Raw genomic sequence first — 22,738 nt, forward strand, 5'->3', positions numbered from 1 at the left:
TTCAATTTATTTTTCTGCTGGCGTGCCCATCTAATCAGAAGAATAGACCCACTGCAGATTTTTTCTAGACATGATACCTAAGGAAGATGAAAGTGCAATTACATTCTGCTATTGCGTGGCAGTTTGAAAGGTGTGTGTGTGTGTGTGTGTGTGTGTGTGTGAAGGAAGGGGGAGAGAGAACGAGAGAGAGAGAGAGAGAGAGAGCATGGAGACAATGGATGCCCTCCACACAATGAATTGTGGGACACGGAGCCAGCGAGAGGGACAGGTGATGTTTAAATGATGACAAGCAGTGATGGGCTTGGGAGTCACTTCACGTGTCTGCCAGGCATCAGTCAAACAATAATTCTCTGTTTGTTTGTTGGGAGCCTGAGAAAACACTTTCAACTCGACTGAACATAATTGCTTCCTGAAAATAGATTCTGGCGAGTGAATTGAGACTACTCCCTTGTAGCTGTAGCCTTTTAGAGTTTTTAGAGTTTACACAGCATTTTCCCACACACTGTCTCAAGCATTGTTTTGAGCCCTCTGCCAGGCACTGGCAGTGCTACATCGAGCAGGATCAGACATAGTGTACATCCTTGGGAAGGCACTAGTACAAGTACAGGTAGATATTAAGCAAATAATCACAAAAGGAAGTGTACTGTTGAGATTCTTTTTATTACACTGGTATTTAAAAACATTAAGTCCATTAGAGGTACTTCTGCAACAGCTATGGAAATCGGGGGGCGGGGGATTAAAGGACAGGTTGTGGTCCTTATCTCTGTTTCAGTTAACAGCATGCAGGTTTTGTTCAACATACCAATATTTATAGTAAGCTTTTACTTGAAAAAAGTTTAATTGTATGCAAAATACCAACAACTTCTGAACTCTACATTTAGGAGAATGGGTAATGTGCTATTTACTAGAATAATTGTATTTTTCCTGGTGTGCTGCTGTTTCTAAGCATAACACTTATGTGTTTCTCTCCTTGAATGCCACTTTGTTCAGTTAGTGAAGGTCTATTCTCTGAGAATTCCAAATGTGACTCCAGCAGGGTGTCAGTGAGGGAGGCTACCTGACTTACCAAGGCCAAGGGGACCCACCTGTCAGGGCCCGTGCAGCCTTCACTTAGCATTAGATGCCCAGAATGCCACTTCTCCTCATAAGAGGTAGCTGACCTTTTCAAGACAAGCCCTCCCTTCTTACAAATATCTGTGCAGTCTGAACACCTTTTCAAAGGTCATACATAATGTTTTAGTCTTTGGCTGATGTGAACTTTGACTTTCCTTGGGGCTTTTTTCAGGGTCAGGTATAGGTGTTACTTAGCCGTCAGGATAATCACATGAAGTAGGCCCTTAGCGTCACTGTGCTTTCTGGGATTATGGTCATTGAAAAGAAGGTAAAGTGCCTAAAAACTGCAAGTTTCTCTGTCTTTTCTCACACCCTGATCAGCTTCTACTGATCCCACAAACTTCTGAAGGTCCCATTTGAGAAAATTGAAGACTTGTGTCAATCATCTGAGGAGTCACTTACAACACTAAATAGGTATTTGGGCAAGGTTGGTCAACCAGTGAGATCTCTCTGGATATTTTCCTTTTATCTGTAAATGGGTGAATGGCTCAGGTGGTCCTGAGCCAGCTATACCAGCAATACGATTCAGTAGTTCTTTGGCACAATTTTTAACAATCATAATTCTCATATTTTCAGCTCAATCCAATGAATGTATCTTATTTCCCTTTGAGTATTAGTCTCTTTATCTATTAGGTGAGTTACAATCCAGGTTGCACAGAATTGGGAAAAATTAATTAAAGTATGATAGGTATGAGTTTGTCCTCCTCCTCCTCATCTGCCTTATGGTTCTCCTTGTTTTTTATCTCTTTTAACCTGTCCTTGTTACCTTCCTCCTCCATCATCAGTCACTGTATCCCTTTTCTTTGTTTTCAATAGTCCTGAAATCCTTCCATCTTATTTGTCTCTAATAATGTTGCATTTAGAAACTCCATCACATGAATCATTATGTGAGTCACAGGTCATTAATGCTTATTGTCACTCATTAGTTATTTGTGTATTTTTTAAAAACTTATTTATTTGAGTGAGGAAGGGTCAGGGGGAGAGGGGGAGAGAGAGAATCTCAAAGAGTCTCTACTCTATGACTTGGGGTTAAATCTCACCACTCTGAGATCATGACCTGAGCCAAAATCAAGACTCAGATGCTTAGCCAACTGAGCCACCCAGGTGTCCCTGGTCATTTGTGTATTGAATCCCTAAATACAGGGCCCAGAGCCAAGCCTGGGAGAGAGCAGAAAGTAACACTGACCTCAAAGAGTTTACAGTCCTCTAGGAAGACCAATTTCAAACATGTAATTTCAGTAATGAGTGAAAAATGTTTGATAGGACATTTAGCAAAGGAAATCTAATGTTCTTATAGGTTGAGATCTGAATTATTCATTCCATATTAATTCAACACATACTAACTTAGTCTTACTATATACCAGTCTCTATTTTAGGCACTAGTACTTCAGGAGTTAACAAAACAGACAAAATTCCCTGCCCTCTTGAAGTTTATATTATACTGCCCACCTGCTCCGAGGGCATGAGGAGGAAGAGGAAGAGTGGAGCTTGACCAGAGTTCCAAGTGCTCTGAGTCCCATTTAGAGTCAGCAGATGTTTACAGAGTCAGGCCATTTGAGTTCCTCCCAAGATTTATTTCAATTAATTAGGCTTTAAGACTATGTATAATTCTGAAAATTATTTCTGCATTTGTTCTGAAATTATCATAGAGGATGGTGTATACCACACAAGTAAGTGGACACCCAGTAGAATGACCCATATGGAGATCAGTTTTGAAGGTTGAAACAAGAAAACTATAATAATAGTTATTTCCAGGAAACTGAGACCTTCCTTCCTGTATAATGAAATTCAGTAACTTAGCACATTGCACTTTTTGCTCTCACAACCAGAAAACTCAGGGAAAAATCAGCCATCAATATTTAGGCTTCAGGTATTTGCTTCCTATTCATTTGTTTTAAATTTATATTTTGTTAACATTGCTATATGAATATTTTTTATTTGGTTAGTCTAGATCCTAAATATGGGCTTTGGTTATAAAACTGTCAAGAATGATGACTCAGAATTTTCTGTTATTTTCACCTCGTTTTGCTATATCTCTGGTAGCATATAATACGACGATAATGCCAGGGGCCAAGAGGGAGAAGATCATTCTTCTCTCTTAAATGAAGCTTTGACATTTCTCTCTGTATATTCACATTTATCTATCAGTTGAGTTTCTTTGACTGCTCATGCTTCCCATGCCCTGCTAACTTTGTCTTCATATGGCTTTGTCTTCCTGTCTTTTTCCCTCTATGATTCTTGCTTCTGATAATTCTAGATACCTCCCTTTGGCTTTTGCCCATATTACTCACTACTTTGGTCCTTCTGTTCTTGTATTTTAAGTTAATGAGTGAGGCATCTGATTGAATCATCTTTTCATGTCAGATAAAAGATCTACATCTACTTGTAGAACTATTCTGTCCATGGGCCAGGTACATACACTGGTCTAATTGGCTTTTGCTAGCTAAGGTCAGGTTATGTCTGACAAAATAACACTGAATGTTCCTTACCACAGATGGAGAGGTACCTTTACAAGGACTAGAGGTGGAGCAGGAGCAATGATATCTCTAGTTACATGGCTTTCCTGATACATGCTTAGGAATAGGGATAGAGAACCTTCATCAATCCACTCAACATTGCAATGATCTTGCATGGGATGTGCTCTCTGCCTAGAACTTGGAGTTCTTTTTCTGCCTACACCTGCCTTCTTCAGTTTTCTCCCCTGATCATCTTGTGCTCATCCATTGAGGCTCAGTCCTTTTATTGCAGGTCAAGGAAGGTGTCCTTAACTTCTGTCCCTGTGCAGGTCTTTTGATTCTGATCTCAGAGAACCCTGTGCTTGCCTCTCTTGAATCTTTTTCCATTTTATTAGTTGTCTTTTTCCTTATTTGGTTCCTCCTGTTAGGTCTTGACAACACTGACAAAGTTAGCTTCTCATTTCTGTACATTTAGTCCCTGAAACAGCATCTGGCCCTCATTAGGACACACTATGAGATGGAACAGGGAATTGAGGCTCTTCTTCTTCTGTCCCAGGTTAGGACAAAAATCCATTTTCTGGAACAGATATTAATTTGGTGCTCACATTTGTATAACAACCCACTGGAATGAGAATTAAAAGTCCTAGACCAAATGTTGAGACCACAACCAAGTATTCCTTTCCATAGACTTCCTGGAAATTTCTTCCTTTGCCAGTTTCTTATCTCTTTTCTATCCCCACACTCTATGTCAACTTGTTCCACACTCATCATCTTCTTATAATTTACCATCCCTTCCTTCTAGGTCTTTGCATATAACCCCTACTGGCCTCTGTTGAAATCTAAGCCTCTGTTGAGCTCATCTTTTGAGAAGGTTGGCTTGGAAAACTTAGAGTGAAAGACTTAGCTCCACATCTCTGAAGTAGGTGACTGCAAACAAGTCACTTGATCTCCTTTTCTCTAAAGTGAGAATCACAATTCCTTTTCTGCTCTTTTCAAGAACTGCTGAGATTATTCAGTGATATAAACACAGAATAAGGTTTTTAAATCCTGTGCCAATATTAGTGACAACTATTATTCAGCTTCCTTTCCTACCCCCCATTCCATCTCCCATCTTTGTTGCTTATTTACAATCTCTGACTTCCAGAAAGGATTTGAGGCAATTGTCTCAGCAATATACCTTTCTAAAACTGTGTGAATCCAATTTAATAAATATTGATCTCCTGTTATATTAACTTTATTGAGTACTTGCTATGCCCTGGGAGCTGCATAAATCGTATCGCTGAAACCACACATGAAACACTTGAGGGAAATATTTTTATTTACCTTTGCTTGCAGATGATTGTGTTGAGGATTATGGATGTTAAATAACTTGGTCCAGGTTGCACTTGGAAGTTATGGAGTCCAGATTTAATTCAGATGTCAACGAGTCCAAAGTCTATACACTTAACCATTACTCTATACTACTTGTCATGTCCTGTGGCCTCAAATGAATCATTTTTGATGTCTAACTAATCTTTCAGTCTTTTCCAAACATTATTCTGGAAGCTGTCCAGAATTGTCAAATTAGTGAATGAGGTTTGTGCTCATAGGTACATAGCACTCAAGGAGGCTTCCCACGGACTATGTTCCTTGAGTAGGTGACTCATTTTCTCCCTGTAATTTTCATCTCACCTGTCAGTCTACCTAATTAAATTCTAAGCTCTTTAGAAGAGATTGGAAGTGATATCTACATACTGTATTCCCAGGCTAGTTCATTTTTTTTGTCACAAGTTAATGTAAAAAGGTAATTACATTGTAATATGAGGGTTGGTGGTTTATTATGTCATATATCACAGTGTTTAATTTCAAAATTCAGAATCTTACATTCTTTTCCTTCAGCAGCAGAAACCCTCAACTCAGAAAAAGGAAACAGAACTTCTGAGTTGTGAGGAGATGAAGAAAATCCCCCAATCAAGAATTTTTGCTTTTGGAGGTGAGAAGAAGGAAGCCTGGATCAGGGAAGTAACTTATTTTTTTTGGGGGGGGGGGCACGGGGGAATAACTTGGTTTTAAAAAGATTTTGGGCGGTTCAAATTCTCTTCTTTCATATGACTCATCATTGTGCATCTAAGAATAGCAACACAGAAGAGTGAAAACAAGAGTAGGTTAGAATAGGGGAGAATGGATACTGGGTCCTTCTGTCCTTACCTGCTTCTTGATGCTGGCTGGGCAATTTCATGCCTCTGACACTCATGTAACTCCACTACAGACTTGGCCTATCAGACTTGGATATTCTGCTGGTTGAGGTTTCCATTGTGTTCTATTAGGTGGAGAACACAACAGAGAAAACTTAATAGTCTTCACTTTGAAAGAATTTCATAAGAAGTTCCATGTTGAACATGTATGCATAGACACAGCAACACTCACTTCATGAAGCCAAGAACAACAAACTAGTTTTATGCTGAAAGGCATGAAAATGATAACTCATGTATAAATTTAGAGGCACAAAGGTCATTAGAGATAGCATTATCAGGTCAGTTCCTATGATAGAAGTAAATCACTGAAGTAGTCCTTGAAGGACCACATAGAGAAGAGTAAGGAGTGTGGTCCATACAGAAAGACCAGAACAGACAAATGTGAAGAAGTGGGAATGGGATGGATGGAAGATCACGTAATGTATGTGAAAGCCAATTTTGCGAATGGTGATTAAAATTTTTAGATTGGTTCTTATATTAAACAAATAATCATGGAGTTCCTACTATGTGTGAGGCCCTATGCTAAGCTGCAAAATATGGCATTGATCAGGACAATGTCCTTTTCTGTCTGGATCTTCCATTGTAGGAGGGTGAGGGACACTAATTAGAATGACTAAAAGTTAAATGTGATGAGCATTGTGGAGGGAAGCCCCAAGGACTGGGAGTAAAAACAAGACCCAGTCAAGAAGCTATTCTCTGTAACATCTGCGGTATCATCCAACTTCTCCTTTGCCCTCATGTTCTCTAAGGGTCAGAGAGAGCCATTGTCCTGCAGTCCTGCACAACCATGATATATAGCTATTTAATTACGTCTTTTCCTTCTGTTATATTGTAAACTCATAGAGACTAGGGATGATGCTCTTCTTATACCTAAATCTCCAACACTTAACTCAGAACTTGTCATACACTAAGTGGAATGAGATAATGAAATATCATCTTTCCTCTTCTATGAAAAACGCATCACTATCCTCAGCTTTTCTCTAAATGGGCTCTGCCATGATAGTTCCAATGATTTTGTGAACTATCAAGCTAGCACACATTCACATAAAGGCCAGCCTTCTGTGTCCCAACACTATATGTATACTGTTGCTTAGCAATTCAGTGCAGGAAATATTACTTGATCAGCGGGCAAACACAAGCTTAGTTTGAAGGAAGAGCAATAGTTTAATGCATGCATGGATGTTGGGGCTGCTTCATGCAGTAACATCATTAGCTGCAAAGAGGTGTGGAGAAGCAAGAGATATCCAGGGGTCTTTGATTATTGTTTTGGAATGTTGCATTGACATTTCTCCTTTCCTAACTTGAATCTTAGGTTTGCAATGAGGAGTGGATGGGATTTCAGAGGAGGATTAAGTAAATAAGTCATATTAAAATGACAAAATGGGTAAATAGAATATAACATGGAATGAAATGTAAATTGGATTTAGGCAAACACTTTTATACAGCCTTACCATCCAACCCTATCCGACTGCTTCGGATTCCTACAGTGGCTTCCGCACACAGTTCTATTACATGTTGCCACTCAAGGGCATTTGATGTTTTCTCTCTCTGGAAATTCATTTGCATTTAAATGATTTGAAATAATCATAAAAGCCAAGTGCTATGAAGTTTGAAATTAGTTACTGTCTATAAATTGCGATGCCATTAAAAGATGATTGTGGAGAGCTTTGCTGTCTCAAATGTAGGCAGATTAAAATCTAACAAAGTACACCTTGTTACAAACCTGTAAAGAATGATGGGATGCAGAGTTAAATTGATTTATTCCTCTATCAGTGCCTGTAAACTCAATGTACTTGAGTTTATTCTTGGAGTAACAAACTTTTTCATCTGGTCTGTATCTGTCCTCTTTAAATCTATGGATGTTTTATAGAACTTATGAGATTTCATTCTTATCCTTTATAGAAAAGTGAAAGGAAGGGGAATCGGGTTACATTTTCTTTTTAAACTTGAGGATCTGGGCAACATGCTTTGTAAGAGAAGCTTGGACACCAGCTGGTTCATGTTTGAAAGCTTCAGATCAAAATTATCTCCAATAGAAACTCCTAGCCATCTTGGAAGACCCATGTAACAGTATGTCAATATCAAAAAGTGCAGGCTTAGGGGTCAGAAATTTAGTTTTAAATGACAGTTCTGACTGTCACCATCTATATGACCCTGGGTAAGTTGCTTGATCTTTTTTATTTCAAACTGGCAATACAACAACATCTATATTATAGAATAAGAAATAGAGTAGAAAGAAATAAAGAACATAAACAGCTAGTACAGAGCCTAAGGCATGGGAGTACTCCACAAATGTTAGTTGTTATTTTTTACAAGGCATAACAAAGATGTTCCATCCTTGATTTTGTTTCTCAGTCTCAATTCTTAAGATGTTTTCACACATGGACTCAGTATTATTTGATGCTTTTTCCAACAAGAAGTGGGGTAACATTATGTTCCTTCCTTTTAATCTGGCTTCTTATTTTTTGACCAGTAGAGTACAGAGGGAAAATAGCACTGTGCTAGTTTCTGAGTCCATGCTGGAAGAGACTGGCAGTTTCTGCTTCCCTATTCTTGGCATGTTCGTTCTTGGAATCCAGCCAGCATGCCACAGGGAAGCTCAAGTCACTCCAGAGAGAAACCCATGTGCAGAGAAACTAATAGCTAGCTAGATTGCTTCCTTAGGGCTGCTGTTAAAAAGTACCACAAACTGCATGACTTAACCAACAGAAATGTATTGTCTGACAGTTCTGAGGACCAGGAATCTGAGATCAAGGTATCAGCAGGGTTGGTTCCTTCTGGGGGTGACATGGGAGCATCTGTTCCAGACCTCTCTCCCTGTCTTATATGGTCATATTCTCCCTGTGTCTTCACAGTCTCCTTTCTATATATGTCTATGTCCAAATTTCCTCTTCTTAGAAGGACATTAGTCAAATTGGATTAGGAGCCACACTAATGACTTTGAACTTGATTACCTTTATAAAAACCCTATTTCAAAATAAGATCACCTCCTGCTATAGCAGGGGTTAGAATTTCAACCTATGAATTTTTTGGGGGGGATACAATCTAATCCATAACATTTACATTAACTTGCCAATCATGTGAGTATGCTATCTTCAAAGTGGATCTTTCAGCCTCCATAATACCACATGAACCTAATTCATGAGAGAAATAAATGATTATTGTTATTTTAAGCCACTAAGTTTGGTTTGAGTTATTACATAGCAAAAGATAACTAAACCATGATCTTCTTTGAATTGGACACTTAATGTTGATTTTCATGACATAATCTAAGACCTTTGTCTTCAACCTATCCTTTGTTACATTTTATTCCTGGCTGTGTTAGGAAGGGTTTATAATCTAGTTCTGGCCCCCAAGAATGAAATCTCAGCTCTGTATAGTTAAACTATGCAATCTGCCCTCCATACCCAGTCAGTCCAAAAGGTCAAGTTTGGACACCTGACTATGACCCAAGGCACCCCTAAGGTCTCTTACAGACACAGCTTGGCTTGTGTCAAGGAGATGCCAATGAAAAACACGTGTTTTTCAGGCTAGTGTATCAGAGAAGAAGTGAGATTAAGGTTAATTTTGCAGGGCACCTGAGTGGCTCAGCCAGTTAAGCATCTGCCTTTGACTCAGGTCATGATTTCAAGGTCCTGGGACAGAGTCCCACATCTGGCTCCTTGCTCAGCAGGGGAGTCTACTTCTTTCTCTCTCTGCCCCTCCCCCCACTCATGCTATCTCTCAAATAAATACATAAAATGTTTCTTAAAGAAAGATTAATTTTCAAAATGAATCACTGCTTCTTCTGACTTTTACTATCCTGGTGTCTAAAAAAGCTTGTTAATAAAGCTAGTCTTACCAATATACTTCCATGGAGATGACCTCCAATGTTATTGGCATGTGACTTATTCAACTTCATTCTTGTCAATTTTCCATCACTTTTCTGGATTGTTTCTTCCAGTTCTATTTTTTAAAATTTTATTTTATTTAAATTCAATTAATTAACATATAGTACATCGTTAGTTTCAGAGTAGAGTCCAGTTATTCAATCAGTTGCATGTAACAATCAGTACTCATTATATCATGTGCCCTCTTTAATGGTCATCACCCAGTTTTCTTTCTATTTAAATATCACACTGGGTGGGAGCACTAGGCCTTCCTTTTCTTTCTTTCTTTCTTTCTTTCTTTCTTTCTTTCTTTCTTTCTTTCTTTCTTTCTTTCTTTCTTTTTCTTCCTTTCTTTCTTTCTTTCCTTCCTTCCTTCTTTTTCTTTCTTTCTTTCTTTCTTTCTTTCTTTCTTTCTTTCTTTCTTCCTTCCTTCCTTCCTTCTCTTCTTCTTCTCTTCTCTTCTTTCTTTCTTTCTTTCTTTCTTTCTTTCTTTCTTTCTTTCTTTCTTTCTTTCTTTCTTTCTTTCTTTCTTTCTTTCTCTTTCTTCTTTCTTTTCTTTCCTTTCTTTCCCCAAGCCAGAGTGAAGATAGTCTCCTCTACCTGAGACAACCAGGGGTGGGAACATCAAATGACACATCTGGCCTAGAGAGTACCAGGGTGGAAGCTGAGAAGATTCAGATTGTATATCATAATCAAAGGACAGGACCAGAGTTAAACTAGACAAAAAAAAGTCTAAAGTCTGATTTTTTTCTCCACTTTCCTTTTGGTTTTTTAGTCTTCCTATCATTTTTTTTTTTTTTCCTGGAATAGACATTGAGGGAAGATCGGAAAAATCCAATGAGCTTGGAGGGCCTGGGCCTATGGCTCCAGACAGAGGAAATCCTGGCACCTCCAGACTCAGGGACTTTGATCTTTCATCCCCTGTGGCCTCTGAGTGCTGGTTCAATTGCAGGAGGCACAGAGACTCTATAAGATTGAAGACTGTGGACAGGATGAACACATTTTGCAGATTGGCTCAAGCTACAGTTACTGATTAGACAATATACCTTTCTACCTATGTAAGTTTTTTTGCAAAAAAGTATTCTTAAGTTCAAAGGCTGGAGACACTTTGGGAACAAAATAATTAGGTGACTTACAAGGGTAAGACTATATGATTATCAGCACCACAGTATTTAAGGGAGAATGTGGCAATTTTCTTGGTGATGTTGATCACCTTAGGGCAACCAATCAGATGTCCAAACATAAAATCTTTCTCTTTACAACAAGCAGATTAGGTTGATTACTTAAGGCAAAAACCTCCGACTTAATTTTTCTTTATTTTTTTATTATTAATACTTTAAGATTTTATTTATTTATTCATGAGAGAGACATAGAAGGAGAGGCAGAAACACAGACACAAAGGGAAGCAGAACTCTTGCAGGGAGCCCGATGTGGGACTCCATCCCTGGACTCCAGGAACACACTCTGGGCCAAAAGGAGGTGCTTAACCACTAAGCCACCCAGAAGTCCCTTAATTTTTGTTTAAAAGATCTTCTCTTAGTTCAGACTGCCATTTGCCATGCAGAATATTTGCATAGAGTTTTTTGCCTTGGGGTTTATTTCATGTAGAAGATCTCTCAATTTAAGATGTAACAATTCTTCTGTACCTGAAAAGCAAAAAAAGTTCTCCATTTTAATTTCATGGTTTTGGGCTTCACAGTTCATTATGAGAACCAAACTCAAGGGTTTATGTATCGACAGATGGCATGATTATACTCATTAAATGTGTTGCACTCCTATAGATTTTCCTTAAACTTAGACTTGTCAACTTGTATGTGATGGAGTAAGCCCAAGGATAAAACAGATGGGAACCAGTGAGTGTGTGCCTTTTTTTAAAGAGGTCAACAGAATAAAATGTATATTTTTATAATAGTCTACACAATGTGCATTCCCATTCACTGAAAGGGTAGTGCCATATCAACATGCAGAGGGACGCGAAGGGAGGCTTTGAAGACACCCTTGTGGTATTGACCTCAAATGGGAGTAAAATTGAGAGCTGAAATATCAATTGTTTACTTAGTAGTTAGCCTTTCTTCTATTAAATATTTACTTATGATACTTGTAGACCTGTGTTCAGGGCCAGAAGATTAAACCATCTGACCAGAGTTACATCCAGGGCTGTGATTATGTGTAGGCTATAGTGATTATGTAGTTTGAGTCCCCAGCCTCACACAGATAAAATAGAGTAAAAGCATTACACTACTTCCAGTATAGCTTCATCCCTCTCCTCCAGTGGAGGGAATGTTTATTCACTGGCAAGACAAAACAGACTAGAATAAGCACAATAAGAGAGGTATTAAAAATTCATGAAAAAATGAGCTCAATCTGAGTAGGCCTTGTAAGACTCAGAGGAATTTGACCCACCCTGGAAGAAATGGGATTAATTTTAACACTTAGCACCCAGACAGTGAACTCTTCCAACAGATAACCAACTTCTAGAGGGCAAGACTTAATGACAACTTTACTACAGTTTCTAATTCACAAGACTGTGTCTGGTTCATGGTAATTGTTTTAGTAACAGTGCTTTTGAGTCTAACTAACAGAAGACTCAATTTATCTGACTTAAACAATAGGGCCAAATATGTTGGGTCATGTCATGGGTCATGTGGTTCCAGAATTGGTTTTTTAGTGTCTCAGCAATCCATCAAGTACGCTGTTTGTTTGTTTGTTTGTTTTTCCATCTTTTCTTTTACCATATTCATTAATTTGACTATGTCCTTGGCTAGAACCCTGTATTATCACTTTGACTGAAAGAAAAGAGACTATTTATTCCAACTGTTTGTGTCTAAGAGTTATGGAATTTTCATGGAAGACCACCAGCAAGCTTGTCCCTTACAACTCATTGACTCACATTGGGTCACAGAGTTCCCCCAAACCAAACATTGTTAACGGAAAGGGATTGCCATGTTTGAGTGAAATAAATCAAGATTTGCCTCTGAGCCAAATGGTGAAGGGGTGAAACAAAAATGAGTATTTCTGTTGAGTAGGCAACCAACAGTGCTTACCCATTGTTCAACCCACTCTAAATTTGAACTGAGGTGGAATGGTAAATCTAGGCAGAAAGTGCAGCATTAGCAAAGATACAGAGAGGTCCCATGTTACTCTTGTTGGACTATTTCCATTTCTCCCTCAATGTCTTCAATCTCTTCCCCTCAATGAAAACTTGAGTTTTCATTCCTAGTCCAATATTCTTTTCTACAAACTATGATGTTTCCTTTATTTAATTTTACATTTTATAGTAGAACCATAGTATACTGTTTTAGTCTATCCTGGTTGCTATAACAAAAATATTATAGACTGAGTAGTATAACAGCAAACATTTATTTCTCATAGTTATGGAGGTTGAGCAGTCCCAGATCATGGTGCTGGCAGATTTGGTACTAATGAGAGCCCACTTTGGTTCATAGACAGTCAACTTCTCCCTGTGTCTTCCCATGGAAGACACATCATCTCTGGGGCCTCTTTTTTTTTAAGACTATTTATTTATTTATTCATGATAGAGAGAGAGAGAGAGACAGACAGACAGACAGAGGGAGAAGCAGGCTCCATGCAGGGAGCCCCATGTGGGACTCGATCCCAGGTCTCTAGGATCACATGCTGGCCTGAAAGCGGCACTAAACCACTGAGCCACCAAGGCTGCCCTGGGGCCTCTTTTATATGGACACTAATCCCATTCATGAGGATGCCATCTTCAAGATCCAGTCACCTCCCCAAGTCCCCACTTTCCTAATGCTATCACACTGGACAATTTTATGTTTTTAACATAAAATTTTGGTGGACACAAATGTTTGGACCATAGTGCATGCCAAACTACAAGAGGGAAAAACAACAACAACAACAGGAGTTTTACAAGCAAACTGTAGTGTAATCTATACAGAATTAGACCTGATATAATTCAGCAGTTATACACTGTGCATGACTTCCAAGTGGGCCCTTCAATGGTGTGATACAGGAAGGGGCATACATTGAGAAGATGATACATTTCTTCATACATTTCCATCATTCGTCTCCTTTAAAGTTATATCCACCCTCTCCCTTCCTCCAGAATCCAGGCAACCACTAATTTGTTTTCCATTGTTATATTATGTCATTTCAAGAAGGTTATATAAAAGAAATCATATATTATGTGACCTTTGCTATTGGATTTTTTTTTCACTCAGTATAAAACCTTGAGATCCATCTGTATTGTTTCATGTATCAATAGTTCTTTCATTTTTAACACTGATTAATATTCCATGATGTCTTAATCTTCTCAGTCTACTATAATGGAATACATAGAGTGGGTGACTTAACTGAAATTTATTTTTCACAGTCCTAGAGGCCAGGAAGTCCAAAAGCAATGTGTTGGCCCATTTAGTGTCTGGTTAGACCTCTCTTCCTGGCTTGCAGATGGATGACTTTATGCTAAATCCTCAAATGACCGAGAGAGGAAACAAGATTCTGGTCTCTTTTATTTTTTTATTTTTAGTTTTTTATTTATGATAGTTACAGAGAGAGAGAGAGAGAGGCAGAGACATAGGCAGAGGGAGAAGCAGGCTCCATGCACCGGGAGCCCAATGTGGGATTCGATCCCGGGTCTCCAGGATCGTGCCCTGGGCCAAAGGCAGGCGCCAAACCTCTGTGCCACCCAGGGATCCCTGGTCTCTTATTTTTAATGTAAAATCAATAAGTAAAATATAGTGTATTATTAGTTTCAAATGTAAAGTTTAGTGATTCATCAGTTGCATATAAAACCCAGTAGTCATCACAATAAGTGCCCTCCTTAATGTCCATTACCTAATTACCCTATTCCCCTATCCATCTTCCATCTGGCAACCCTGTTTGTTTCTTATAGTTAAGAGTCTCTTATGGTTTTCCTCTAGTTTCTTCTTCAAAGGATATTAATCTCATCATAAGAACTCTGCCCTCATGACCTAATTGTGTCCCAAAGGCCCCATATCCAAATACAATGGGGATTAGGATTTCAACATATGAGTTTTAGGATGGATGCAAATATTCAGACCATAGCATCGATGGTATAGAGGTACAACGCTCAACCACTCAGCTAGTAAAGAAAATTTTGGTTGTTTCCAGTTTGGGGCTATTATAAATAAAGATGCTATAAACTACCATGTAAGGTCTTTGTTCAGAAAAAAATGGTTTTATTTCTCTAGGATAAATGTCAAGGAACACAACTGCTGGATCATAAAGTTGGTGTGCATTTAGATTTTTTAGAAACTGTGAAGTGTTTTCAAGACTCGCTGTGCTATTTTATATTCACACTAGAAATTTATAAAAGGTCTACTTTTTCTACATGCTCATCAGCACTTGGTATTGTGTTTATTTTTTTTATTTCAATTATTTGAATAGGTGTGTAGTGATATCTCATTATGGTCTCAATTTACATTTCCTTAATGGCTAATGATTTTGAACATTTCTATGTGCTTAATTCCATTGTATACCTTCTATGGTGAAGGTTTGTCCTTTGTCCATTTTCTAATCAGATAGTTTTATTACTGTTGAGTTTTGAAAGTTATTTCTTTTTTTTTTCTTTTTAAATATTTTATTTATTTACTCATGATAGACAGGGAAAGAGAAAGAGGCAGAGACACAGGCAGAGGGAGAAGCAGGCTCCATGCCAAGAGCCCGATGTGGGACTTGATCTTGGAACTCCAGGATCACATCCTGGGCCAAAGGCAGGCGCTGAACCACTGAGCCACCCAGGGATCCCCCGAAAGTAATTTCTGAATCAAAACTGGCCCTAATGGGTCTGAGTAAGAGACTATGAGCATTTATCATGTTTTATTTAACCGGCTCTTATTGATGAAGATTTTAATTGTTTCCCGTGTTTGTTCTTACAAAGCTAATACATATATGTTCCATGCCTGTGAGTAATCTATAAGGTAAATTCTTCAAAGAGGAATTTCATGGGTCAAAGTGTTTGAATATTTTTAATTTTGCTCAGTTTGACCAAATTGTTCTTATGCTCCCACCAGCACTAGGAGTATCAATTTTCTCTGTCTGTGGGATTTTCATGTCTACTGAGTGAAATTAGCCCTCAGTCATCCAGTGTTTCATTAGCTGGAACTCTTCATCAGCCAGGGACACTCTTTCCTGAATGATGAGAGTTGGTGACAGTGAGACCCACAAGGATTTAATGAAAGGAAGAGAAACTGGTGCTGAGCCTTGAGTATCAGGTGAAGTTGACTAGCTTCACTCTTGGAAAGTAGGCAGCTGGGTACAGTAGATGAGGTTTAATGATGAAGTCATGTGACTCATCTTTTAAGCAATAAGCCAGATGGTAGGCAGTGGTAACATTGTGGGTTACCAGGTTTGTCTGAAGGGAAATGATTGTCCCGTGTTGTTTTAGCAACTGCAAGGTTGCCCTTGGTCATTGAATTAGAACACAAGTCATTGCTTGTCTTGACAAAAAAGCTTACTGTTGAAGGAACATAGTTGTCATGAAAGGATCTGGGTTCAAATCCTACCTTTGCTGCCTAGTAGCTATGTTCACTTAGGCAAGTCACTTGACTATCCAGAGATTTGGTTTTCTCATCTGTTTAATTAGAATAATAACTATTATATTATTAATAGTGTATTATTTATATTATATAATATATTATTATTATCAAGCAGGATTAATGTATTTTAGATACCTGACATGTAGTATGTACTCAGTAAATCACTGGTTTTAATTTTGAAGTTCTGAGCTTAGAGGTTCTAGATTCCTGTTAATTTTTTAACTCTTACAGATAGTTTCTTCATTAGATCTCTCAAAAAGATTGATTTGAACAGCTTCAATATAAATGAATGAATCTTAAGGAGACTCTTCCAGGTTGTGTTATAAATAAACTCATTATTTTCAAATTTTCTTCAGGACAGTAAACAAATATATAGCATAAGAAATTTGAAAGTGGAAAATAATATATATGCACAGGAAATTTATAAACTATAGGAGATATATAGTTAAATTTTATGCTAACAAATTTGAGTAGCTCAATACAATGAATATTTTTCTAGGAAAATATATTTGACAAATTTAATCACAAAGAAGTAAAATATTTGAATGGCACAATATTCATGAAAGATAAGAATGAATTGAACCATTAATGTGTTAAAGGTATATTATAATATGTCTCAGAAGGGTTTTTCCCAGACTCAAGGATAGTTCAGCATTAAGAAGTTATTAATCAACACATTTATTGCAATAAGATAGAAAAGGAAAAATAGATTTTAACTATCTGATAGGTTGCTATAAATTTATTGAGATTAAATATCTATTCTTAACTTTTAAAAATTTTAGTATATTAATTATGAAGGAGAATAATACTTCTGTAGCATGATAAAGTATGTGTCAGAATCTAACAGTAAATATTATGCCTACTAATCACTGTTATAGTGAACATTTGCTACCTGCTAGGAACTGTTCTAAGTACTTGTGCATATATTAGCTCACTTAATACTCAAAACACTCTTAGGTGAGTAGTGTTATTTTCCTCTTTTTACAGATAAGAAAATTGAGGGGCAAAAAAGTGATGCAAGTTTGTCAAAATCCTACATTAGGAAAAAATACAGCTGTCCTTTGAACTCAGGAAGACTGGCTTCCAAGTAGACTTTACCATGCAATAAGCCTTCATGAGTATTACAAGCAAATTCCACTAAAATTCAGTACAAGAAGGTTATTAGGTGCCTGGCATCAATATTAATATTCAATATTTTGGGAAGACTATAGCAAAATGCAATAAAATAGTGTGTATATATACCTTCATTTTTATAATTCATATTATATATATATATATATATTTCTCTATCTCATTGAAAATGGCAATAGAATTTTATTTATTTATTTCTTTTTTAAAGTTTTCTTTTTAAAGATTTTATTTATTTATTCATGAGAGACACAGAGCAAGAGAGGCAGAGACATGGGCAGTGACAGAATCAGGCTCCATGCAGGAATCCTGATGTGGTACTTGATCCTGGGTCCCCAGGATTATGCCCTGGGCTGAAAGCAGATGCTCAACCACTGAGCCATCCAGGCTTCTCAAAGTTTTTGTTTATTTTTAATTTTAGTTTAAATTAATTTATTTCAATTCAATTAGCCAACATATTTATTTATTTTGAGAGAGAGCAGGAGAATGGGCAGAGGGAGAATGAGAATCTCAAGCAGACTCCCTGCTGAGCATGGAGACTGGTGAGGAGTTCAATCCCATGACCCATGAAATCATGACCTGAGCCAAAACCAAGCGTTGGATGCTCAGCTAATTGAGCTGCCCAGCACCCCATAGCAACAGAATTTTAAAATGCATAATTATTAATGAACAAGTAAGATGCAATATTTTGACTTTGATGAAGAAAGCTACAAAATTGTACCCAAGTGCATGAAGGAAAACTTAACAGATGTACTTATAATTTTAGATAATAAAACTCAATATCTATTATATAGTTCTTCCAAAAAAATCCTATTCCCATCAGAATTTCTACTTGACAAATTGTTTATTTAGATAACTAAATGCACAATAATATCCAATAAACTTCTGGGAAAGAATATAATGGTGTGGAGGGCTGTGTAGGATGACTTCGGGTCCTTCTACCAGAGATCTGCTACAGAGATATAGAAAATAGAATAGAGATATAGTGGCACAGATAGAGATAGAGACAGGTAAATTGACAGAAAAGAGCAGAATATACAGAAAGAGACTTTTATGTATGCAAGAAACTGGCATATACTAATACTAGTCTTTTGAAATTCCTGGGGAAAGAGGGACAATATGAAAAATGGTGAGACAAATGGATTCAGTTAGAAAACAAAGTCAAATCCATCTATCACACCTTCAGTTAAAATGAATTCCAGATGGATTTAAAGTACAAATCTAAAAAGGCAAATATTAAAAATCATATCTTGAAGATGTAGAGAGGTATATAGAAATCTATAGAAGGCAGACATCACAAACTGATGATACCTGCAGTACTGTCAGCTGATGCCTTCAGCTTGGCCTGGGGAGGGATTTTAAGAAAGAAAGGAGGGATAGAAGGAAGGAAGGAAGGAAGGAAGGAAGGAAGGAAGGAAGGAAGGAAGGAAGGAAAGAAGGAAGAAGAATGAAAAGAAGGAAGGGAGGGAGGGAAAGAGGAAGGAAGGATGGAAAGAAGGAGGAAAGGTGGGAAGGAAGGAAAAATAAAATGAGAAATGGAGGCCTCAAAGACACATCATTTCTGATTGTCTCAGCAATAAAATATTAGGTAGTCTGATGTATAGTTTTACACATATCTGTTACCTGCTTGGCTCCCAAAGGCATTTGATTTTGTGTAACTACTTTCCTCCCAATTATAAAGGAATGGCTTTAAATATTTTAGTTCTAACGATGTGTGTATGTAAATATAAAATAAAATGGTAAAGTTAAAAGACAAATAGTGCTCAGTAAAATCTTTAACATAAATGACTAAGTGGTAATATCCTTAATATATAAAAAGTACTTAGAATTCAATCTGCAAAAGATAAAAAAAAAACTCAATACAGTAATGGGTAAAAAATACAAGCAATACAAAGATTTATGGAGGGCAGAAAATATAAGCCAAGAATTCCATAGCACAATGGATCTAAGAGATGAGTATGCTCTGCTTGTTTGACTATAACTTTGGGAAAAGTTGAAATATTAGCAATGTTTAATACTAGCAAGTGCAAGGAAGAAACAGGCACTGCCAGGTATTTTGGATAGGGTTATACATTTTTACAATTTTTCTATGTACAATTTGGCAATGTATGTTAATATATAATATATGCATACCTTCTTTTTTTAAGATTTTATTTATTTATTCATGAAAGACACACAGAGAGAGAGAGAGGCAGAGACACAGGCAGAGGGAGAAGCAGGCTCCATGCAGGGAGCCTGACATGGGACTCGATCCCGGGTCTCCAGGATCACGCCCTGGGCTGAAGGTGGAGCTAAACCGCTGAGCCACCGGGCTGCCCCATACCTTCTTTTTTTAAAAAATAATATTTATTTACTTATTTATATGAGAGAGAGAGATTAAGATAGCACAAGTAGGAGGGAGGAGCGGGCTCCTCACTGAGCAGGGAGCTGGATGTGGAGCTTGATCCCAGAACACTGGGATCATGACCTGAGCTAAAGACAGATGCTTAACCAACGGAGCCACCCAAGCACCTCTAAAATATGCATATCTTCTGACTCAATAATTCTACTTCGAGAATTTACCATTTAATCAACAAATAGATATTGAGATTGTATTATTTGCTAGATACTATAGTTAGATCCTGGGGATAAAAAGATGAACAAGTTCTTTAAGCCTCCCTTCTTTTTACATAGTGCCTATTTTCATGGATATATATCCTTAGTAAATGATTGGACATATATACAAATATATAGGTGCAAGGGTATTTTTTCCCCATATACTTGATGTAGTTAAATTTGGAATTCAAAAGCCATCAATAATATGGATTGGGTAAATTATTTCACATTCCAGAAAAGCACACTATGCAGCCATTTTTAGGGTGATAACAGAGCCAAATGATTTAACATAGAAAATGTCCATGATGTATTACTAAGGGAAAATGCAAATTATAGAACTGTACAGCATGGTCTATCTACTGGTTGAGATAAATTATGCCTAAATAATGTAGTAGTGACCTCTAGACTACTGTTTGGTAGTCACAGAGAGAACTAGTATGTGTTTCTTCCAGAGCAGAGGTGATGTGAACAGAAGCTGAGGACAGATCATGCCTGAGCTAGGTGTGCGGGCTGGCATCACAGTGTGCAAATTGGAGTATGGCAAAGTTTCAAGGCTGATGGAAAAAAAATCTATCACCCAAGGAGATAGAGAGCTCTGGTTCGTTGAATGGCAATGCCAAAAATCAGCAGTCCAGAAGCCTGAGATTTCCAGGACAGCTTCATAACAGTCCAGATTTTTTTAGGCTGGAAAGGATTTTGGAAAGGAATTAGCTCAATAGTTTGGCTTCATCATTAAGGAACATGAAGCTCTGTGAAGGCAGAGGGTGGAAAGGGCATGGGAATAACAGTCACCATGAATATAGTATCGTGAATTTTATGTGAATTACTGTATTCCATGTTCCCTTGAAAGTTGTTATGCTGTTACTATTTTCAACTTACACAGGAAAGAGAACTCAGAATGGGTTAAGAATTGTTTGAGGCCACAGAGTTAGCAAGAGATAGGTAGGCCCATTTGCCCTCACAAATACTCTTTAATCCATGCCCCATCACATAGGGCACTGGTGGCAGAGGGAGGAGATGGCCCTTCTGATGCCCAAACGAGGGCTCCTCTGAGGGCTCAGTGCTTTCACCACAAGGTCTGTAGACCGATGCAGTGGGCTCTGCTTTTTCCTGGGCATTCCCCATGTCTTGAAATTCCCTCATCCCTGGCCCCAGGATCTCCCAGTCCCAGCACAAATTGGACTGGAGGGCTATAGTCACTGACACAGCTGATTCTGTAGGGGCCTTTGAACTCAATGTCTTTCTTTCTTTCCTTCTCTGGAGAGGCTGGCTAAGACAGTCAGGATATGGGTTCATCAGAATTGGAGTTCCCGTGGCATCTTCCAGCCAAAATTGTGGTTTCATCAATTCAAGTCATAGGTTCTCAAACTTAACACTATTGACATTTTGGGCCAGATATCTCCTATTGTTGGGGGCTTTCCTGTGCAATGTGGGGATGTTTAGCAACATCACTGGTCTACCCATGAGACCCAGAAGCTCCCCCCTTCAGGCCCAAGTCACGACCATTAAAGATGTCTCCAGACATTTTCCCTGAAGGCAAATCTCTCCCAGTTTGAACCATGGATTTAGGGAAATGTCCACACTCTTCTTCCTCATAAACATCCTTAAAAACAAAAACAAAAATACCTAAATGAAAACTTAGGAAGGAGAATCTCATAGTTTTTCTAGAGGCTAATTAGACCCTTACCTGCCTCTTGTGTGCATATGGGGATGCCCAAAAGGAGATGGTTTTGCCTGATTCAGTGAGATAATTTTCTTTCCTTTCCATGTTTTAGGCTGTCTTTGCTCTCCTCCTTACCATTCATCTGCCTCTTGATGCTTTTACTTTCTGAGCTTTTACTTGAAGAAGACACCTGTTTAGCATTTTTAATTTTGCCACCTCTTGCTTCCTAGATTCCTTTAAACATTTTCTGCACCCCTTCTTTCTGTTTCCCCAGCCAGTTTTATCGTTCTTTTTTGTAAAGATGGAAGGCTGGCTGAGGTAGAGCTCAGGGGCCTGCACCAGGTTTGTGCTCATTTTTTGTCATCCTTACATTGTCACATGATCTTGAACAACTCACCCAACTCACACACCCTCTCTGAGACTCAGTTCCTCCTCTGTAAATTGGGTGTGGGGGGGTCTGGCCTGCCTTTCTAACATTACAATATTGTATTAAGGATCAAATGGCTGCATAGATGTGAAAATGCTTTGCAAAGAATAAAGTGACATAATTTATTAAAAGTATCATTATCATGACAAATTGCCCACATCATTTAAATTACAGGTGGGACAGATGAGCTTTTTATCATGTGGCCTCAGCTCTTCAGCCTTGCTTGGCATAGGGAAGACACACTGGCCAGGAGTCTGGGAGTGGGCTCTGTGACCTAGACTTGCCCTTTGTTTGTCAGTGCCCTTCTTTGAACTCCAGTTTTCTTGTCTAGCTCAAGCAGAGGATTTGACTGGATGCCCTGATGTCTTCCTCCCTTGCAAACTAATCTGTGGGATGAGGTGTTGCCTCCAGGGCAGTGTTCAGAGTAACTGGCCTCTTCAAGATTACTTCATTCTTTAATTTGTCTTCTAAACTGCATTTGGGATGCTGACACAAGAGATAACACTGAGCAGCTTTCTAGGGGACCCTTAAAAGGGAGAAGGATCACATCAGAATTCCTTCAGGAGAATTTTTCAAATCATCCAATTCCATATTCACTTCTGACCTCTTGGATGGCAACATACTTTGAGTTCCACTAAACTAGGATAACGTTTTATGATATGGAAGCAAAGTAAGAGGACCCCCCCCCCCAGGAGTTTCTACAAGATTATGTGG

The 22,738-nt window shown here is 38.2% G+C and overlaps 1 protein-coding gene across 25 annotated transcripts in view; it reads left to right on the forward strand.

The window, feature by feature from the left end:
• The window catches only part of LOC144301100 (uncharacterized), a 217,777-nt gene that overhangs the window by 187,455 nt on the left and 7,584 nt on the right, over positions 1-22,738 (forward strand). For 8 of the 25 annotated variants that reach the window (XR_013367977.1, XR_013367973.1, XR_013368002.1 and 5 more), the window contains one exon: positions 5,448-5,590. The gene's annotated coding sequence lies outside the window, so the exon portion shown is untranslated. Of the gene's footprint in view, positions 1-1,434; positions 1,541-5,447; positions 5,591-17,198; positions 17,464-22,738 lie in introns of those variants that run through there. The other 17 variants (XR_013367976.1, XR_013367994.1, XM_077877660.1 and 14 more) reach the window with 12 other exon arrangements.

Source organism: Canis aureus, chromosome 2 (genome assembly GCF_053574225.1).
Source record: "Canis aureus isolate CA01 chromosome 2, VMU_Caureus_v.1.0, whole genome shotgun sequence".
Taxonomy (NCBI): domain Eukaryota; kingdom Metazoa; phylum Chordata; class Mammalia; order Carnivora; family Canidae; genus Canis; species Canis aureus.